The sequence below is a fragment of the Natrix helvetica genome (assembly GCF_964273705.1).
Source record: "Natrix helvetica genome assembly, chromosome: 8".
Lineage (NCBI taxonomy): Eukaryota > Metazoa > Chordata > Lepidosauria > Squamata > Natricidae > Natrix > Natrix helvetica.
Window position 1 is genome coordinate 20,739,836 of NC_138559.1, and position 20,360 is coordinate 20,760,195.

The 20,360-nt window shown below is 44.2% G+C and overlaps 1 protein-coding gene across 1 annotated transcript in view; it reads right to left on the reverse strand.

Moving 5' to 3' along the window:
* The window catches only part of ADAMTS8 (ADAM metallopeptidase with thrombospondin type 1 motif 8), a 489,092-nt gene that overhangs the window by 151,366 nt on the left and 317,366 nt on the right, over positions 1–20,360 (reverse strand). The gene's annotated exons all lie outside the window — the stretch shown is intronic.

Genomic DNA, 20,360 nt, shown 5'->3' on the forward strand with positions numbered 1-20,360 from the left:
GCCAGTTCTGACCGGTTCTGGAGAACCAGTAGCAGAATTTTGAGTAGTTTGGAGAACCGGCAAATACCGCCTGGCTGGCCCTGCCCACAATCTATTCGCTGCCTCCCAATTCCCAACTGATCTGCTGGTTATTCTTTTGTTGCCCTGCACAAGAGAACAGAGCTGGAAAGCAGGTTAGTGAGGTGGGCAGGGAATGCAGATTTTGCAGTATCCTTTGCCTGCCAAGCCCATCAAGCCATGTCACACCCACCATGCCACGCCCACAGAACCGGTAGTAAAAAAATAATAATCCCACCACTGATCCTAGAGGAAATCAAATTTGACTGCTATTTAGAAGGCCAGATCCTGAAGATGAAACTCAAAGACTTTGGCCATCTAATGAGAAGGAAGGACTAACTGGAGAAGAGCCCAACGCTGGGAAAGATGGAGGGCAAAAGAAGAAGGGGACGACAGAGAATGAGGTGGATGGATGGAGTCACTGAATCAGTAGGCGTGAGCTTAAATGGACTCCAGAGAATGGTAGAGGACAGGAAGGCCTGGGGGAACGTTGTCCATGGGGTCGCAATGGGTCGGACATGACTTTGCAACTAACAACAACAATAGAATAGGATGCAAAATTAAGGTGTTCATTTAAAAGAAAGCAAAGAAATATGTACAATTCTAAATTTTGGTTGCTTGATTGTCCAAATTTTTACAGTCCAAATCAAGTAGCTTTATATTTCCAACAATTGCAGCTCAGGATGGAGATCTGAAGAAAAATGTTTTCTTCATAAGAAAGGTATGATGTGTACAATACAAACCCTTACATTTTGTTTATTGTGATTTTGCTTTACACAGTGACTAGTAAATCAGTGTTCATGAGAACCTAACCAGCTGTGGTTTATTCAGCCAGTAATGGTGAATCTGCCGTATTTTGTGTCACGACCCCTGGTATGCCCAAATATGGGAGGGAGCATACTGCTTCCCTTTTCTGTCTATCGGCTCACCCTAGGAGCCATCCAGGCAGAAAGCCTTTTTATGTTGCCTTGTTACATTTGTGTTGCATTTGTGCTGATAAATAAATAAAGGGAGACTAGTATAGATCTATTTCAAGCTATTTAGCTCTCATCAGCTAGCCATACCCTTACTTCCAGGTTCAATTCCCAGTAAGGGTATGGCTAGCTGATGAGAGCTAAATAGCTTGAAATAGATCTATACTAGTCTCCCTTTATTTATTTATCAGCACAATATGTATGTATGTATGTATGTATGTATGTATGTATGTATGTATGTATGTATGTGTATATATATATAAATAACTGGGTGCCAGCCTAAAGAACAAAAAAAAAACTGTGGCAGCATGTAGTTCTCGGCACAAGCTGAATAGACAAGAGTTATAAATTAAGCGGAGATACATAATATAGAAAAAGCAATTCTGAACACATAATATATTAAGTCATTCACATTTTCCACAGTTAATTCGTCTGTCAGCAGTCAGCTCATCAACAGACTCCCTGACAGGTCTCGAAGGCGAACATGCTGGGATGCTTTCCACAGGTGTGCATCTGGAAGGAAGGCAGAATTGTACGTGCACTAAGAGAGCAAAAAGAGGGTCTGGGGAGGGGCTGCATGGGAGGAACAAAAGGGGAGGAGGGTGTTGGGGTAGCAATTAAGCTTTTTTAAAAATCTTTATTTGTCAAAAGAGAAAAAGAAAATTTGTCAAGATGGACTTAGCTATTCATGGCGAAAACCAGGTCTGAGGAGAGAGGGCTGCAGCTGGTACATTGTTCTGGGGGCAATTTTTTTAAAAAAATTACAAAACCAAATTTTTAAAAAGAAAAACAATCTTGGATATATACTTCATACTCTATGCTTTGGGCATATAGGAAAACCATCCTGCAGCCTTGTTTGACATCACCTTTATGAATCGGAAACTCAGTGGACACTTATTTATGTCATTGATTGAATTTTAATTTCATTACCGTATTTCTCTGAAAATAAGACAGGGTCTGATTTTCTTTTGACCCCCCCCCCCCCCCCCGGAAATAAGCACCAGCTTTATTTTCGACCAGGTCTTATTATTTTTGAGGTGCAGGAGGCGGCAAGCGTGGTCACCTCATGGCTGCTGCTGTGTTGCAATATTTTCGGGGAGGGCTTATTATCCAGGGAGGGCTTATTTTGGGGAAAACAGGGTACTTACTTATTTAAGTTTGCAACAGTGTTGGGTTCCTAACGATTTGGACCGGTTCAACCAAACCGTTAGTAGCTTGGCGGCCTGGGTCGCTGGAACCGGCAGTGACAGGCCTGCCACGCCCCCAAATCGGTTCTGCCGGCGGCGGCATAGGTGCCACCATCTTGTTTTTTGCTTCCGCGCATGCATGGAGCACTTTTAATTGTACTGTGCATGGTTACGAAATGTCATCTCAAAAATCTGGAGCTCAAAAATGCAAGGAAAAACAGAAACGTGTGTCCCTGTGTAGGTGAGGGGGCCCGTATTAATCTTGTTCCAGCGTTTAATAATCCTCTCGGTGGCCCTGGCCAAGACTACTCAGTTAGCCTGGCAATGATGTTTAGATCATATTGTAGAATTAATTTGTTTGCTTTTTGAGTTACATCATTGGAGGGTGGGGGAGGAAGATTAAGCAGGTGTATAACGAAACACATTTTTAAGTAGTGCTCAGGTCAAGGCCTTCAGAGATAGAACTTTGTATCAAGGGAAGGGTTAAGCACCAAGCCTTTGCTTGAAGAGGTTTAGGGGGTGGTCAGCGCAAATGAAAACAAATTGAATTGAAGAGGACATTTGGGGTATAGTATTGAGATTTAATAAATCTGGGTTGTGAGTTCAGGTTGTGCCACCAGCTGAACAGGAATGTAGTAAAACTGGAAGAGATGCAGAAAAGGCCAGGATATTCATCAGGGGACAGAGAAACTCCATGGTGAGAAACCAGGAGACTGTGAGTTCTAGTCCCACCTTAAGCCTAAAAGGTGGCTGGGTGACTTTGAACCAACCACCAGGAGGCAGTGAGTTCTACTTCCATCTTAGACATGAAAGCCAGCTGAGTGACTTTGGGCCAATTACCAGGAGACTGTGAGTGCTAGTCCTGCCTTAGACATCAAAACTGGTTGGGTGACTCAGTGGCTAAGATGCTGAGCTTATCGATCAGAAGGATCGGCAGTTCAGAGGTTCGAATCCCTAGCGCTGCATAATGGAGTGAGCTCCTGTTACTTGTCCCAGCTTCTGCCAACCTAGCAGTTTGAAAGCACATAAAAACGCAAGTAGAAAAATAGGGACCATCTTTGGTGGGAAGGTTACAGCATTTCGTGCGCCTTCGGCATTTAGTGATGCGGTCATATGACCATGGAGACGTCTTCAGACAGCACTGGCTCTTCAGCTTTGAAACAGAGATGAGTACCACCCCCTAGACTCAGGAATGGCTAGCACATATGTGCAAGGGGAACCTTTACCTTAGGGTAAATTAATTAATTTATGGATTGCCTTGACTCTTTGGCATGGGGCAGACTAAGTATCCATGTAAATGAAGTTGGTGATATTACAAAGGATTTGAGATGCAATTTGGATCCTTTTTTCAGCATCTTTGGTGTTTTTGCTGTTCATTCTTCTCTGATCTATTGACTGAACATTATAAGAGTTGAGGTCTTATCTATCTGGCAGGAAGGCTGCCATAAATAGTTTTAAGGATCTGTTTTGATTGGATCAGATAAACCTTTACCTTTAGCCAACTTTTAGGATCCTTCTTTCAATGGTTCTCTACGTTTGTTGATCAGTTTCTCATTTTATAAGGAGAATAACCCTGGAGGATATCTGGGTTGTTCTGTGATATTTTTCAGAATTTAATTCCACCTTCTACAAGCCAATTCTTCCATAGCTCTAACTGCAATCTTGGTTGAAATGTATTTGAAATGTTTTTGAATATCAGTAGCTCAGTTTGAGCTCCGAGCTTGGCAATTTGGTTGCAAATGTTTCCTCACCATTCGAGGAGACATCGTCCGTGCGCTTGAATTGTGCTCGTTCAAACACAATCCTGGCATCAGAAAAGATTTTCTCTGTCATGTGGGGGGGAAATGTACAACTTGAATGTATCCACAGTACAATTTATCTTGTTTCAGCCTAGGATATTTTACTTCCTCAACAAATGGTGGTTCAAAACTAAGCCATAATGAAACAAGCTACCTTTGTAACTCAGCCATTGCAATTGTCCTACACGGAGATCATCTAACAGTGTGATGCTGGTGGGAAATTATAACGTTGTTCTTTCAATTTGGTTGTTTTCATGCACACATTCCATTACCCAACTAAGTAGCATCTACTTATGAGACGTCTGCAAGAAAACAACCAAATTCAGTGAGCACCAAGGACCCCATAGTTCAACTTGAGCTGCAAGTATTTTCTTCTGTTGGTATTCTTCTTTCGCGTAGGTACCAGATATCCTCCAGTGTTATTTTGATTTGTTTCAAGAATAGTGAGCAATTCAACATAAAAAGCAGGTGCATTGTTTTCTCTACGAAAATATTTCCTTTAACCTGAACAGTTGTCAAGGGAGCAATAGATCTCCTCCCCACCCCCATTCCCAGTGAATTCCTTAGGTCTATAGGTACATCTGGTGGATAAAGGTTGCATTGCAGGTAAACACCTTGGATGCAGAGCCAGCTTCTTTGTAGGAATTTATAATATAATAAGAGAGTTGAAAGAGACATTGGAGGTCTTCCAGTCCAACTCCCTGCTTAGGCAGGAAACTCTACACCACTTCAGACAAATGGTTATCCAACATCTTCTTTAAAAACTTCCAGTGTTGGAGCATTCACAACTTCTGGAGACAAGTTGTTCCACTGATTAATTGTTTTAACTGTCAAGAAATTTCTCCTTAGTGCTAAGTTGCTTCTCTCCTTGATTAGTTTCCACCCATTGTCCACCCAATGTCCTACCCTCAGGTGCTTTGGAGAATAGCGTCATTCCCTCTTCTTTGTGGCAGCCCCTGAGATATTGGAAGACTGCTATCATGTCTCCCCTGGTCCTTCTTTTCATTAAGCTAGACATACCCAGTTCCTGCAATCGTTTACTTCATATGTTTTAGTCTCCAGTCCCCTAATCATCTTTGTTGCTCTTCTCTGCACTCTTTCTAGAATCTCAACATCTTTTTTACATCCACTAAAACCTTACTCCTAGGCATGTTCCATTAGCAATATTAATCTTAGAATGATGTCGTTTCAAACCTTCAAATATTACAGCACAGAGAAACATGTTTTAAAACAGGAGTGTCAATCTCAAGGTCCAGGGGCCACATCTGGCCCACCAAGTACTTAGATCTGGCCTCCAGGGCTGCCCTGGAAATAGCAAAGGACTGGCCCGCAGTGCCTCTGCTAGCAAAAATGGAGCTTGGGAGAGCCACACCTGGTGCTCCCGAGCTCTGTTTTTGCTGGCAGGGAGTTGCAGGAGGAGGTCACAGCCTAAAACAGAGCTCAGGAGCCCGTTTTGACTGGCAGAGCTCTCGGCCCACCACAGGCACCCCCGACATGAGTGAGGTCAAACTGGCCAAACCCACCCTGGCTATGGCCTCCACAGACACCCCCCCAGAGGTCAAACACAACCCTGATGCAGCCCTCAATGCAATCGAGTTTGACACCCCTATTTTAAAGTCATGTATAGGAAGGAGGTCGAACATTATAATTCTGGATGCTGAAGGAGAGTGTTCCGTGCCTTTCTTCACGAATTAAAATCCTCCCTGAATGATTCCTCCCACAGCCTCCTTATCCTTCAAAGACGTTTCAGAGAGGAAAAATTGCAGCTGTTATTCCAGAACCAGCTGTTGTGCATTTGACAGTGGTATAAGACAAAAAAAGAAAAAGATGTGGGGCTGACTATTGTAGGCAAGGAAGAAAAATTATTTGTCTAAGTGGTTGCGCAAAGCAAACGGAATCCAGGAAGATCAAGGATTTCAAAAACCTCAGTGAGTTAATGAATTTATTAAAAATATATATATACAGAAGCAGCACGCCTAAAATAACAGCTTAATATTTTTTTAAAAAAAACCAAAAAATAAGTCCTCTAGCCAAGAAACTAAAGTAGATTAAGATTCCTGGAAAATGCAAACTTAGCACCGATACAACCAAGATGAACAGGATGCGGTGGCTCAGTGGCTAAGACGCTAAGCTTGTTGATCAGCGGCAGTTCGGCGGTTCGAAACCTAGTGCAGTGCAGTGGAGTGAGCTCACGTTACTTGTCCCAGCTTCTGTCAACCTAGCAGTTCAAAAGCATGTAAAAAAAAACGCAAGTATAAAAATAGGGACCACCCTTGGTGAGAAGGCAACAGTGTTCTGTGCGCCTTTGGCATTTAGTCATGCTGGCCACATTACTACAGAGACGTCTTTGGTCAGCACTGGCTCTTCGGCTTGAAATGGAGATGAGCACTGCCCCCTAGAGTCGGGAACAACTAGCACATAGGGTGAGCCGATAGACAGAAAAGGGAAGCAGTATGCTCCCTCCCATATTTGGGCATACCAGGGATTGTGACACAATACATACCTATTTCCCTGGCTTAGTTGATAAAGGAAGAGAGCCTGTGGCTTAGTGGCTAATGCAACTGCTTAATATGTAATACAGCCCAGGTTCAATTCCCAGGAAGGGTATGGCTAGCTGATGAGAGCTAGATAGCTTGCCGTCTTTCTATAAATCTTGGTAAGGGGCAGCTCTAGAGTCGGGAACAACTAGCACATATCTGCGAGGGGAACTTTTACCTTTACCTTTAAAACCCCATAATGATGGATGGTGATGTATAGGTCACTCTCTCTTAACCTAGCTGGTGCTCTGACTTGTATCGGCACTGCAACTCCCAGAATTCCTAGCCAGTATGTGTGCTGGCAGACTCTAAGCGTTCTCTCAACATATCAGGAATGCTTTTCAGCACCACTCTTTGATGTCATGAGAAGAAGAGTCTCATGCACCATATGTCGTCTGGGAAAAGTTCACCGAAATGGGCCAGTTCCTCAGTAACGTTTGCTCGCCACTGTCTTTTATTTTCATCCTTATTTTATGGAGTGACGGTGGTGGATCAGAAAGGAAACCTGGATTTTCAACATGTGTTCTTGGCTGGCTGAATTCAAGAGCAGGTTTTAAGCTTCCCATGAGAGTAGCCTTTCACAGCTCCTTCCTAATCCTCTGGAAATCATCTGTTCTCTACAGCTGTTGAGCCTCCAGATAAACTATTTGTTCAATTATTCTTGGCAGAGAGATGGCGGCCTGCCTCAAAGGCTCTCATGTCTGCAGCTCATCCTACTTCAGTCATGCCAGGCCCTAACAAGATGGCCTCCAGAGGCCAAAGCCTGTTTCAAACCTACTTCCATTTGACTCACCACTTTACACCTACCTCATTCTCCATTGACCCGGCTAAAACTACCACACCTGGATGGAAAAATAAATCAAGAGGACCACTAGAGGGCAGCAAAGAAAAAGAGAAAAGGTAATCTTTTGTGCCCTCTTCTGATCATCCACATGTTTGCAGCCTACATCTGGTATCTTAGCCAGGCCTCCAGAGACCAACGCCTGTTTCAAATCTATTTCCATTTGACTTCATACCTGGTCTCCCATCCTACCTCATTCTCCATTGACCCTTCTAAAACTACCACACCTAGATGGAAAAATAAATCAAGAGGACCACTAGAGGGCAGCAAAGAAAAAGAGAAAAGGCAATCTCTTGTGCCCTCTTCTGATCATCCACATGTTTGCAGCCTACAACTGGTATCTTAGCCAGGGCATGAAGGGTTCAAACAGGATAGAAGACAGGAAACTCTAGGAGAGCCTTACCGGAGTGCTTGTCTGATAAGCTAAGCGCAAAAGCAATTGAGATTAGCAGAGGCTGGCGGGACAAATGTTTCTCCAAAGTTTTCTGAAGGCATTGGCGGTTTGTTCTAACAGATCAAGTCAGCTGCAGCTGCTGTCTCTATAGCAATTGTAAGCAACACAGGCCCCACTGGGATCCCCTTATGAACATGTAAAATCCGACAAGCAGCTCGCCGGGAAGGAGAGATGACAGACCGGTCAGCTCTGCATTGTATAAATGGATTGGTAATTAACACAATTTCTTTCCCCATTTGTCTTTCTCTCTCTCTCTCTCTCCTGTGTCTGCCTACCCAACTGGGCTTTTGCGGAAACATTACAACCCAACTAATAAATGGCTTACAGCTGCTGAAAGATGAGCCTCGTCTGGTCGCGACTGGGATGGGTCACCTGCTGTCCTGTCCCCACTGTTGCCCTCCATTGATCTTCCAAGGGGTCCAGACTCCAGCCTGGAGTTCTTCGAGATGGAGATGGGGATCGCAACACTGCCCAGAAATCCACGAATTGTCTGGATTCCAGCAAGACTCCTCGTATCGTCAGATCTGAAGCAGGGCAACCAAGAGACATAGCAACCAGACAACCAAACAGTGCCTGTGGTTTCATTAGCCACCTATACCCAGGTAGTTGAAGTCGAGGTCACCTGGGACGTTTGCAGGATGCTCATTAGGATGCTGGTCCAACCCCCTGCTTAGGCAGGAAATCCTACACCACTTCAGACAAATGGTTATTCAATCTCTTATTAAAAACTTCCAATGTTGGAGCATTCAAAACTTCTGGAGGCAAGTTGTTCCATTGATTGATTATTCGCACTGTCAGGAAATTTCTCCCTAGTTCTAAGTTGCTTCTCTCCTTGATAAGTTTCCACCCGTTGTTTCTTGTCCTGACCTCAGGTGCCTTGGAGAATAGTTTGACTCCCTCTTCTTTGTGGCAACCCCTGAGATATTGGAAGACTGCTATCATGTCTCTCCTAGTCCTTCTTTTCATTAAACTAGACATACCCAATTCCTGCAGTCGTTCTTCGTATATTTTAGCCTCCAGTCCCCTAATCATCTTTGTTGCTCTTCTCTGCACTCTTCCTAGAGTCTCCACATCTTTTCTACATCATGGCAACCAAAACTGAATGTAGTATTCCAAGTGTGTCCTTACCAAAGCATTATAAAGTGGTGTTCACACTTCACGTGATCTTGATTCTACCCCTCTGTTGATGCAGCCTAGAACTGTGTTGGCTTTTTTGGCAGCTGCTGCACATGGCTGGCTCCTATTTAAATGGTTGTCCACTAGGACTCCAAGATCCCTCTCACAGTTACTACTATTCAGCAATGTATCATATATACTGTACCTGTGCATTTTGTTTTTCGTGCCTAAATGTAGGACCTTACTTTTGTATGTACATAAACAAAATAGAAAGAGAACATTTTGCATGTCGGTTTGATGAAGTTTGACAACAATCCAATCCGATCCCTCCTGCTTTGATTCCCCCATTTTATTTTTCACCAGGTTCTGCATTTTGCACATCAAATCCCATGCCACTGAGCTTGCTGCCTTCGGCAATGGGGGAAAGGGTTGAGATCAGACGGGCCCCTCTTAAGCCACAGGGATATACATGGAAGATTATTCCAGCACCATTTCTCGGGGATTGCTCCACCTGCCAAGCTGGGTGAGTTGAGCAGGACTTCAACTCTGGATGATCTCTTGGAACTGCGAACATTAAAGTCGACTCGTCTTGCTTGGGGGTGAGGGGGATATAAAAAAAAACCTTTTGTCCATCAAAGGCGTCTACACCCCCATTTTCTGCTTCAGATTCACCGGCATGCTACAGATCCCAAGATCACTTCATCATCAAGAATGCTGCTTGGGATTAAACTCCTCTGTATTTATGCACTCCCCACTCCCACCCTCGGATCCAGTATCACTTGAAATGGAAAGAAAGCTTTGGGAAGGAATGGAGCAGGGAAAGAGGCAGAGAGGTGGGGCGGGGGGAGAGAGAAATGTGAATGATTTTCTTCTGGAGGCCAAGGATTTTAGAGGAGCATTAAGGAGGTTTTGGAGAACATATTAAAATTCCTCCTCCTCGGCCACCTAAAAGACATTCAAACCATCCCTTTAAAATTAATAGACTGGATTTTCCTTTGAATTCTGCAAAAGGTCGTGAGAGAATAGAATGTTTTATTGTGCTCAAAACCTAGCACCATTTCAACAGAACATTCAAAAATCAAAGTCCCTGCTAACTCAAGAAGCACATTAGAATGATATAAAATTACCATTCTAAGAATTTAATTCTTAGAATCTCCTAATATCAAGGTAGGGGACGCGCTGGCTCTGTGGCTAAACACTGAACTTGTCAATCAGAAAGGTTGGCAGTTTGGCAGTTCAAATCCCTAGCACAGTGTAATGGAGTGAGCTCCCGTGACTTGTCCCAGCTTCTGCCAACCTAGCAGTTCGAAAGTAAAAAATGCAAGTAGAAAAATAGGAACCACCTTTGGTGGGAAGGTAACAGCGTTCCATGCGCCTTCGTTGTTTAGTCATGCCGGCCACATGACCAGGGAGACGTCTTCAGACAGCGCTGGCTCTTTGGCTTTGAAACGGAGATGAACACCGCCCCCCAGAGTCGGGAATAACTAGCACATATGTGAGAGGGGGACCTTTACCTTTACCTAATAAAAAGATCCTACGAAGAAAACTCCAATTCCAACATGGTGCAGGATGGATCATTCTAAAATGTTTCCATTCTTTCAATTTGCCTTTTTTTAAAAAACATCAAGCCAGATAGGTAGAAATTTATTATCCTGGATCAAACCAGTTCATATTTGTTGCTGTTTAACAGAGCCACGATTTGAAAGCCTTCACTTCCTTATGTGGCCTCTTAGGAATAGGCCATTTGCAATCCCTCGACAAATCAACACAAATATTACACCTGATGTGACCCTCAGCATGCAGAATCAGAAGTGCTGACCTTTGGCTTCCCCAGCAGCACGAAGCCAAATCCTTGTCCCGATAATCCCCTTTTATTTAATTTACAGTGAATTCCTCTCCAGCGAAGTCCAATGAATAGTTCACAATTACCGAGCTTTATCGGGCTTGGAGAGTGGCCAGGCCGATATCTTTCAGACTCCGCAATACTTGGCAAGAATGCAGGAATGAAGTAATGGCCTCCTGCAAACTCCACTCCCCTTTCGCTCCTCTTTTATTCCCTATGAGAGGGGCCATTCACTGTCCATCTGTGGCCTTACTCCCAAGTCAACCCTTGTTCCTTAGCTGTTCCCTTGTTCTGGCAACTCTGTGCATGCACATACTGGGAACAGGCTCCAGCTGTTCGTCTGCCTCACTGATGCCTGGCTCCAAAGGCAGCTGATAACTGTCAGACAGCCCTGGCCCCCTCTCTGCCTCTGACACAGAGCCCTCATCAGAGCCTTCCCCAGACTCCAGGACTGGCCCATGTTCCTCTCCAACCTCCTCACTGTCTGAATCTGCTGCCAGCTCCACTGGCCGCTGGTGGGCCACAATGGGTATGTGGTTTTGGAAATCTTCTGTGTGATGTCTTATGTGTGAGTGTGCCTTCAACTGAGTCCTGACAACTACCTGGAGAGGTTCCTGGCATGATTTCAGAAGTGGTTTGTTATTGCCCGCTTCCTAGGGCTAAGAAAGAGTGACTGGCCCCGCAATACCCAGCTGGGTCTGATCTAAGGCAGGACTAGAACCTACACTCTCCTGGTTTCTAGCCTGATATCGTGAACACCACACCAAACTGGCTCTAATTTAATATCTAATTAATATATCAACGCAGATTCTCAGTCATCCAGGTCATGGTTGTCCCAAAGGTGCTTTTTCAAAAGGCAGCTGGACTTTCTTGCTTTTCTTCCTTGAGAACATTTCTCTTCTCATCCAAGAACTTTCTTCAGTTCAGAACTTCAGAAGTGAGGAAGCTTCTTGGATGAGAAGCGAAACATCTTCAAGCAAAAGCAAAGAAAGTCCAGTTGCCTTTTGAAAAAGCACCGTTGGAACATCTAATTCATAGAATATCCTAAAACCCAAGGGATGAAATTCCTAATTGGTCTGGATTGCTGAGACGTTCTCTCAATCCTAAGCAAGTTTTGGTAAAGAAGCTACAAATACAGTGATGGATAGTATACAACATTGAACTATCCACATATCATCCAGCTCTGTCACTTGTTACGGAAGGCGCAAATGTATTTTCTTACTAGCTTGTAACAGTTTATCTACAGATCCAAATTCAGCTGTCAAACAAGCTGAAGCAGAAGGTGGGAGGAAGAGTTCTTAAATGCTAAAGTAATTTCCTCCAGCGATTTTCTCTTGTTGATCGATCTAGACTCCTGCTAAAGACAACATTCTTCATGGGGATCGTAGAAAGTATAGTTTGGCAGATACAAACAATGTTAGGTTGAGAGATTGCTGTAGAATGTAGGATAGAATAGAGCTGGAAGGGACCTTGGAGGTCTTCTAGTCCAGCTCAAGCAGGAGAGTCTTTAAGAACAATGAAGAACTAGTAGCCATGTTTCTGGATTGTTTTTATGGAAGGAATACATTTTCAACCTTCTGGAAGCCCCTTCTGAGTCAATAGTGCAGCTGCAGCTTCTCCTATGCTACCTAAGGTAGATCTTATCAAGGAGAGAGCCAACCTACTAATAAGGAAATATTTCCTGACAATTACAACAATTAAACAATGGAAAAGGTTGCCTTCAGAAGTTGTGGGTGTCCATCACATTGAGAAATTGGACAGCCATTTATCTGAAATGGTATAAGGTCTCCTGTTTGAGCAGAGGGTTGGACTAGAAGTCCTCCAAAGTCCCTTCCAACTGTTCTATTCTATTCTATTCCATTCCATTCTCCACTCCATTCATTGTCCTGTCCTGTTCTTTCCTGTTCTATATTCTATTCCATTCTATTCTATTCTATTCTATTCTATTCTATTTCATTCCATTCCATTCTCCACTCCATTCCATTCTATTCTATTCCATTCTCCACTCCATTCATTGTCCTGTCCTGTTCTGTATTCTGTTCTATTGTATTCTACTCTACTCTACTCTACTCTACTCTACTCTACTCCACTCCACTCCACTCCACTCTACTCTACTCTATCCCATTCCATTCCACTCCACTCCTTGTCCTATTCTGTCCTATTCTGTTCTATGTTCTATTCTATTCTTTCTTCATCTATTACAAATTTTGGAGGGATGACATGGAGATAGGGGATTAAATAATAGAAACAGAGGTGGATATTGTGCACAGCACTGACTCCACTGCATAACTTTAGGTTGCCTCACCCTAATTCCAGCCCCAACTTTCTCTCACTTTATAATAATACTCTATAATAAGGAAGTCTATTGCCCAACACCTGTCAGGGGCTGGAGAACCTGGTCCCTTCCCATTGACCTTTTTCTTAAAGGATATCAAATTTCCCCACAACCCCCTTGCGCGATAGGTTGTGGTGGGCAAGAGTGACCACCCCCAAGTTCCCCCAGGAAGAATGACCTCAAAACCAGATCTCCACGCTCGCTCTTAGTCCAATGCCTCCACTAAAGCTCCATCCCAGCTTTCTTTCCACTGATGGTTCCCTTTCCAAAGGAAAAGCTGCAGTTGGGAGAAATGAATGTCAGGTTCACTTACTGAAGAACTTAGGGCAGACATCAGCCTTCCCATTAATCTCTGGGCCTTCTCTCCCCACCCCCCCACCCTTCACCACCACCCTACCCCGCCACCTCCGTTTCACCCCTCTCTCTTCCATCATCCAGCATCAGGTTCCAAGCAGCTGTTTTCTGAGCCCTTCCGAGAGAGCCGGACAAATTGTGCTTGAAGCAACACGTCAAAACACCATTAGCAAGCCTTGTCTGCCACTGCACGGAGATGCCTCCTCCCCAGCCATCCAGCCAGGACAGGCTGGCGCTGGGACACTCGGCATCCTTCTTTGAAGAGCCCATTTGCGTTAGGTTCAGACAGCTGGGCTTTTCCCACCCACCCTCCTTTCTTTCCCCCCCCCCCCCCACTCCACTCTTGGATCCCGGGAATAAATGGAGGTTTTAAAATAGACCTCTGCACACAACAATAGGTGACAACTGTATCCTTGTTTGCAATGCTGTTTCACTAGCTCACACGATACGCGGAGCTGCTTGGGGAAGGAGAAATAGATGATGGTGATAACCACCCGGTAAGGTGCGTTGGGCTGAGAGTGACTGGTCCATTCACGCAGTCAGCTTTCATGGCTAAGGCAGAACTAGAATTCACCGTCTCCTGGTGAATGGCCCAAAATACTGCATTCAGTTCTGGTCGCCACGATGTAAAAAAGATGTGGAGACTCTAGAAAGAGTGCAGAGAAGAGCAACAAAGAGGATTAGGGGACTGGAGACTAAAACATATGAAGAACGGTTGCAGAAACTGGGTATGTCTAGTTTAATAGAAAGACTAGGGGAGACATGACAGCAGTGTTCCAATATCTCAGGGGTTGCCACAAAGAAGAGGGAGTCAAGCTATTCTCCAAGGCACCTGAGGACAGAACAAGAAGCAATGGGTGGAAACTAATCAAGGAGAGAAGCAACTTAGAACTGAGGAGAAACTTCCTGACAGTTAGAACAATTAATCAGTTAACAGCTTGCCTCCAGAAGTTGTGAATGCCCTAACACTGGAAGTCTTTAAGAAGATGTTGGATAGCCATTTGTCTGGAACGATATAGGGTTTCCTGCCTAGGCAGGGGGTTGGACTAGAAGACCTCCAAGGTCCATCCAACTCTACTATTGTATTGTATTGCATAAAATCAGCCTGCTGCCTTCCATGCCTAAAGTGGTGCTAGATGTCTTCACAGGCTCCTAACTTCTAGCCTGGTGCCTTAACTACTAGACCAGACTGGTTTTGTCTTCATAATGTTGCCTTTGGCTCCTCTTAGCTCATAGCTAGGCTTGCAGGTTGAGAGGAATAGAGGGGCTTCAACCTAATTGTGCCCAACACGTAACCCATCATGCTTTGGGGAAAGAAACACCTCCTCAAATTTTCTGACAGCGAGAAGAATCCACCCATGGAACAGAAGTTGCCTTCAGAGCTTCATCCCAGGAGGCTTTGAAGAAGAGACTGGACTACCATCTGTCAGAAATGGCGTAGGGTCTCCTCCTTGGGTGGGGGGTTGGACTAGATGACACTACAAGATCCCTTCCAACTCTGTTAATCTGTTAAATGTCATTTTGAAATTGCAACATGAATCCTCTAACTTTTTTTTCCATGAGCAAAATTTATTTATTTATTACATTTACATGGTGCCCACCACACTGTGAAATGACTCTGGGTGGCTTACGACAATATACAAATATAACATAAAACGACAGGAACGTTAAACAATTAAAAGCACCCAACATTAAGAATGAAAACATTCCTAGTGTGTCCAGATAGACAAATTCCTTGTGTGCCCAATTACACTTGGCCAATAAAGAATTCTACACTTATTCAGGGGGTTAGACTAGAAGACCCCTGAGGCCCCTTCAAACTCTTGTTATTTTGTATTCTGTTGTAGAAATTTACTGATTTACTGATTAATTCCAATCAGTTTCAAACTTTTTCTCACACTCCTGGAAACATTTGTGAATATCAGGCGCCACCTAGCGTCAAAACACCAATTAGCATCCGAAGCTCAGGTTCTTCGAATGTTAAGACTACATATTAAGTAAAGGTTCCCCTTGCACATATGTGCTCGTCGTTTCCAACTCTAGGGGGCGGTGCTCATCTCCGTTTCAAAGCCGAAGAGCCAGCACTGTACGATGACATCTCTGTGATCATGTGACCGGCAGGGCTAAACACCAAAGGCGCACGGAACGCTGTTTCCTTCCCACCAAAGGTGGTCCCTATTTTTCTACTTGCATTTCTACATGCTTTCAAACTGCTAGGTTGGCAGAAGCTGGGACAAGTAAAGGGATTCAAACCACAGAACTGCTGACCTTTCTGATCGACAAGCTCAGCGTCTTAGCCACTGAGCCACCACGCAGAGTCATTCTGCCTTTTCAATGTTGCCCAGGATATTTCATTTTTCTAGGAAGAGGGGCGGGTGCTAACCCAGGGTGGGTTCCTGCCAATTCTAACCTCTTCTATAGAAGAGGTTCCACAAATCTACAGTGCCGTTTAGAACCGGTTCCAGCTCCCTCTCCCCGCCCGTCCGCACAACATCAAGATGAAGAGCGAGAGGAGGAATTCTGGGAGTTGAAGTCCACCAGTCTTAAAGCTGTCAAGTTTGAACACCTCTGGGGTCTTTTTTTCTAAAGGGTTAGGGGTGCAAGGGTCTTGCAACTTGACAGCTTTAAGACTTGCGTGCTTCAAATGCCAGAGATCCTGAGCCAAGATTTTGGTTGCTAAGCAAGAGCGTTGTTAAGTGAGTTTCACCACATTTTACAAGTTGGCCATGCCCACCCAGTCACATGACTGCCAAGCCTCTCCCACTCAGTCACATGGCCGGCAAGCCACTCCCACCCAGCAAGCCACTCCCACAAAGCAGGCCACACCTACAGAAGAGGTTCTAAAATTTTTTGAAACCCACCGCTGGTGCTAACCTCCTACACCTCAATCCCCAAGCAATTGTTTTTGGGAGAAGGGGAGTGCATCTAACTACAGCCCAAATAGAGCTGGTTGCCATGCCCAAAGAAATCATGCGCTGTTGCTAATCTGAAAAAAATCGAATTGCACCTAAAAAGCAAATTATTAAGTGATTGCAGAAGGTGGCACATGTGGAAGGCAATCACTCTCAGGAAATTGCTCCTTAGTTCTAGATTGGATCTCCCCTCAATGGGACTTCCTTTAGCCTTCTGTATGAATATCTCTGTGTTTTTCACTTTCTAGAGATAAACAGCTTCTCAAACATGAGTGAAGCATTACGTCAGTTCCAGAAAAGCAGGCAGAAGAACTACGGAACAGCAGTGCAAAGAGTTACGATCCAGACTTCAGCCTAACCAATTCCCACCTTGTAAAATGGGAACTCCTTATTGCTGTTGTCTTCTTGAGGGCAAAGACAAAATAAAATGGAGGTGAAGACCCAATGGGATTTAAGTGGTCTGATAGCTAAACTATCATGAAATGCTTCTCAAATGTACATGCCAATCTACCATATTTTGCACCTTCCAGATCAAATGAGGATTTCTTTCAGAAAACTTTTGTTGTTGCTCTTGATCCGTTTCAGAATACCAGTGCTGTAATATTTTTTTGTGTTGCACTCAAGAGTGTTGACTGACATTATAATATTTTGCATTCTGTAAGATCACGTCCTAAAGCTTTTGATTTCAGCATTCCCACATTCCAAAACCAGAAACTGCGCCTATTGTTTTTCAAGGCATAGAATAAATCAATCCAAGTTTAAAATAATAATAAGACATCCTTGATTATTTCATGCAGCTAGTTAATCAAGTTTGCTTTGTAGTAAAGCAGAGCAAATAGGTTTGACCAGTCATTTCATCCAGTAGGAATTTGTTTCATGTTAACGTTCTGTTATTTGTAATTCCAATTTTCCAAGAGAAGGGGAAAATAAATGTCTAGAATTCACACACACCCAGTGCTGATATTATTGACAGCTGTCATTCTGATCTAGGCTTCCCAAAAGCACGAAGCCAACTCCTCATCCTGATAAAACCCATTATATTTAGTTTAAAGTGAATTCCTCTCCAGCAAAGTCCCAGCCAACAGTCTTTCAAGAGATTTCACAACTATAGATCTTTATCAGGCCTGGAGAGCTGCCAGGCTGATATCTTCCAAGCGCCACGCTGTAACAGACAATACTTGGCAAGAAGTCAGGAACAGATCTTCACCCAAATGAATTGAACTGATTGTCTCCTGCAAACTCTCCTCCCCTTTTGCTTTTCTTTATTCCCTAAGGGAGGGGCCATTCACCATCCACCTGTGCCTTTACTCCTGAGTCAGCCCTTGTTCCTTAACTATTCCCTTCTCCTGGGAGCTCTGCGCATGCACACACTGGGAGCAGGCTCCAGCTGTTCTTCCGCCCCACTGATGTCTGACTCTGAAGGCAGCTGATAACTGGCATACGGCTCTGGCCCTCTCTCTGCCTCTGACACATAGCCCTCATCAGAGCCTTCCCCAGACTCCAGGACTGGCCCATGTTCCTCCCCAACTTCCTCACTGTCGGAGACTGCCACCAGATCCACTGTCCGCTGGCGGGACACAACAGCCAAATCTTATTTCCATATAGGCATTCAACCCTGGTGATCTCCTCCTCCCACAAATATTTATCTAATCAATTTGAGAGCTTAAACTTGGATCTTGGCATTTTACAAATGCAATTATTTCTATCTCCTTAATCATCAGTTGGTTACTCCGCTTTCCTGTTGTCAAGCAATGAATAATAGAAAAAAGAGATGCAGAACAATCTACGTTCCCCTGCCTATTTTTCTGTTTTAGGTCTGATCCAGAATTATCACCCTCCGAAAAAAACAGAATCCCTTTAGACCTTTCCATGCTTTGAAGCTGCTTGGAGGAGTTTGATTAAATTCATAAAGCAAGCTTTCTTGGGAGGGAAACATCATTTGCAATGCAGGATAATTGCAAAAAAAAATGTATTTTTTTTTAAAGTTGAAAAGGGGTGAAAGGTTTCCAGAAACACAAAGCCTGGAGGCACAAAATTAGAATTTTATCCTTTAGGGGAATTGTTGCATTGATCGAGTGGATTATAATTTCTTCGGATGCCTTGCGATTTCTTTGGTTTGAGGCCAGGTTGCCTCCAGCACTGCTTCAAAACCCCTTAGATCTATCAAGGCAACAAAGAAATAAGCCAAAAGTTTGAAATTCAGGGAAAATGAGAATAGAGGGGGAAATTGTGGCCTGGGTTCAAACCAAGCCAGCTTTCAACCTCAAAGGGACTGTGGGAGCAAGCTTCAAACGTGTAAATCGTAGATTGTTTATTTTGTGTCAGAAGCAACACAATGAAAACAAGGCATACTACATGGCAAAAAAATTAAAACATAAAATATAGGATGAAAATATGTACGAAGTAAAGAGAACTTGCCCAGAAACTAGTAACATTAATTGTGTTCTGTCGCACTACCATGAAATCCTCAGGTGTACACTGATCGGTGCACAAAGGGACAGGTATACATAGGTATTATTGTCTGCATGTCACCACAATCTCAACGAGAAGCCACCGGATAGTCCCATTTGTTCAGGGTGTCTCTGGATCTTATTGTTGTGGCCCGTCAGCAGCCAGCAGAGCTGGCATCAGAATCGGACAGTGGGGAGGGTTGGGGAGGAACCTGGGCCAGTCCTGGAGTCTGGGGAAGGCTCTGATGAGGGCTCTGTGTCGGAGGCAGAGAGGGGGCCAGAGCCGTATGCCAGTTATCAGCTGCCTTCGGAGTCAGACATCAGTGAGGCAGACGAACAGCTGGAGCCTGTTCCCAGTGTGTGCATGCCCAGAGTTGCCAGACAAAGGGAACAGCTAAAGAACAGGGTTCGACTTATTGTACCTGTGTGCAGTCTATTCAACAACTTCCATACTTCCCAGCTTTTGTCAGAACCCGATGCCGGCTCCTCCGTTGGTCCCATCCAGTGTTGGTTCTTTGCAGCTTTTCATAGATCCTGTTTCCTTTCAAATTCTTCAAAACCTCCAGATGACGACAAAGGAAGCTTTTCCTAGATTTCAGGGGTGGTTGATGTATTAAGAGAAGACCCCCATCTACACTGGCATCCTTTCTCTCTATCTTCTTAATTGTAACCTTTACTGTTATTAGAAGCAGCTATTCTTTGCGGTCTTCCTAGCTTGGCCACTAAGTCATCTGAAAAGGAGATGGGCAGCCAACAAATCAAATCAAATCAGTCCTACCAAGGCAGAAGGGACGTTATGCCGGGCAAATTATGTGGCTTGCCTCCACATCAATAAAGGGACGTGGTGGCTCAGTGGCTAAGACTCTGTCAGAAAGGTCGGCAGTTCAAATCCCTAATGCTGCATAACGGAGCGAGCTCCCGTTACTTGTCCCAGCTTCTGCCAACCTAGCAGTTCGAAAGCACGTTTAAAATGACAGTAGAAAAATAGGAACCACCTTTGGTGGGAAGGGAACAGCGTTCCGTGCGCCTTCGGCATTGAGTCATGCCGGCCACATGACCACGGAGACGTCTTCAGACAGCACTGGCTCTTTGGCTTTGAAACGGAGATGAGCACCGCCTCCTAGAGTCGGGAACGATTAGCACATATGTGCGAGGGGAAGATTTAGCCTTACTTTTTGTTCATTTTAGCCCTTTCTGGTACATTAAAAGGCTTGTCTGCAAGAACTTCAGAGTTATTTGTCCCCTGCTGTGCTCTGTTTGCCAAACAATATTTGCCTTTGCAAATATTATTGCATCAATTCAAGATGGTACTGACGCAAAGATCTCTATGGTTACCTTCCCCATTTATTGTTTTTGGCATTTCAGAGACCCATTTCCCCTCCCCAAATGTTGGCAGTTTTCAAGGACAGAAGTCAATAGACGGACGCTCACACAGGATGGGGAGCTCTTAAGTGTGTTACTTTGCCCTTAGGCTCTTCAGAACCTTTAGAAAGTTCTGCAG